This window comes from Lactuca virosa, chromosome 3, assembly GCF_052849685.1.
Source record: "Lactuca virosa cultivar CGN04683 chromosome 3, Lactuca_virosa_CGN04683_v6, whole genome shotgun sequence".
NCBI lineage: Eukaryota > Viridiplantae > Streptophyta > Magnoliopsida > Asterales > Asteraceae > Lactuca > Lactuca virosa.
Window position 1 is genome coordinate 9,291,225 of NC_136428.1, and position 2,185 is coordinate 9,293,409.

Genomic DNA, 2,185 nt, shown 5'->3' on the forward strand with positions numbered 1-2,185 from the left:
AGCCGAAGCCCTCCTCATGTTTCGTTTTCATGCACATCGAGCAAAAACAGGTCTCCGGCTGGGCTTTCTGCGATCGACGAAACACTAAAACAACAATGAAATATAACGGAGGAGGTGGTGGTGTACTTACGGTGCAGTAGCAGCAGCAGCAGCACAGGGTGGCCAAGGGTGATGGCGGGGGTTGCTCGATGGTGGTGGCAGGAGGGTGACTCCGCTGCCTCCTGTTGCGTTTTTTTTTTTTTTTTTTTTTTTTTTTTTTTTTTTTTTGCAGCTAGAGTCGGTGGGAGGGGAGAAGGAAGGTGTGGGGCTGGAAGGAGGTGGTGTTTGGGTGTGATTTCCGATCAAATGAGGGTGTAAGAAGGTGGTTTATGGTGGTGGAATAAGGTGGTGATGTTGGTGGCATTTTTCTAACTTAAGAAAGAGGAAGTGTGGAGAGGGGAGAGTCAGGGCCGGCCTATGGGCCTGGGCAAGCTGGGCGACCGCCCAGGGCCTCCAAATGCCATAGGGCCCCCATTTTATATTTGTTAAAGTGTTTATATGGTAATAGCCCAATAGTTTTAAGTATGTTGGACCTGTTCTTAAAGCCCAATACTCTTATTATAGCCGATCCAAAAAGAAAGCGGGAGAAAGTGATACTGACGAGGCTTGCGATTGCTTCCTACTTCCAATGCGCAATAACTCTTCAGATTTCTATGGAAAATCCAAACGACGTTTCTCCTCATTCAAGAAACAACGGTAATCGATTTCTTCTATTTCTAATTTCTTATTCCAGATTTCAAGTGTTTCTTCTCCATTTGATTTTCTTATATTTCGGATTTTCTGAGTTTCTCCATAATAACCACCGATCCCTTAGGAACGACAGCCAGTGAATCGAGTCTGACTGTTTCTCTTTCTCACGATTCCAGAAAACTGAAACCGATTCTTGCCCTTCTTATTTTCGATTTTCAGTTAAATTTTACTGAAACAACACAAGTGAATTTGAATGTAAATCTTGATTCTAGCTCTTCTTATTTTCGATTTCCAGTTTCTTTTTCTTGAAAATAAGACGAAATCGAGAGTAGACTATGTGTATGAGAGTATCCGACCTTCTCATTGTGAATATCTGTAAGTTATACTTTCTTGCATTCTTGAAATTTCTGATTATTTGATCAATTCGTTTTTTTAGTAAAATATATCTTTTTTAACTTCATTATTTTATTCTGTGTAGAATCAGAATATCCGAGTATATACCTTCTGAATCCGATTATGAATCACTACCTTCTGATTTTGAATTGTAAGTCAGTCTTCTCCAATTCTTTGGAGATGATTTCTTTTCTTCATTGCAATTTCTTATCTTTTAGTTTCAATTTTATACTTTTCTTTAGTATGTTTGGTATCTTTTTGTTGTTAGCCTTCTATTACTGAACAATCTAATTAAACTGAAAGATGATATATGCATAATTTTTTAAAGTAAACTAATTATGTTGATGTACAAGAAAAGGATGGACAGTTTTAAATGAACAAGAATATTGGGACTGATAGCTATACATTTTCTTTTTTTACAGTTATAAAACTAAATTAGTTTATATAAAGATTGGCTATGGATTGATAAGACATGAAGATATTTCTGGACCGTTATGCTTTTACTGTTGGTTGATACACAGATGAGGTTGAGATCATATTGTGTGTTGTTGTTGTTCAAAAATGGTATGGAATTTGAATGCATATTTTTCTTTTACAATCTAAACCTCTTATTGGTTTTAAGACGGATTTACCCTGTTGGCAATTTTCAATACTGGAGATGTTCTTTATTATAAGTATAATAAGGACCTTTTATTGGCTTTAAGACATATTTACCCTTGTTATTAACAAATTTGATCCATGTATCTCTTGGACCTTTTATGATATATATATATATATTTTAATTTACAGGGACCACATCTGTAAGTCTGTGTATTAATTTTTTTAAAATGCATTACTTAAAATAGTTATTAAAATGAAACTTTGTTGCTATGATAGACACAAACTTTAAAGTAAATCGCTATTTTTCCATTTAGCCCAATAAAGGAGAAAACACAAAATATAGCAATGTCCTTTTGTTTGTTTCTCAAATTAGCGTCTTACTTTACCTATATCTTTTAATAACATTTTTCGTATTTAAAATGGGTTATTTTTATAGCAATGTACTATCAACAGTGTTTTTATT

At 34.9% G+C, this 2,185-nt stretch overlaps 1 long non-coding RNA gene across 1 annotated transcript; it reads left to right on the forward strand.

Annotated features, from left to right (window-relative positions):
* Window positions 1-635: 635 nt before the first annotated feature.
* LOC145162200 (uncharacterized) lies at window positions 636-1,917 on the forward strand. Its single transcript, XR_013738955.1, has 4 exons — window positions 636-735; window positions 1,025-1,104; window positions 1,208-1,273; window positions 1,545-1,917. It is a non-coding gene; the product is annotated as an uncharacterized LOC145162200 (long non-coding RNA).
* The last annotated feature ends 268 nt before the right edge of the window (window positions 1,918-2,185 follow it).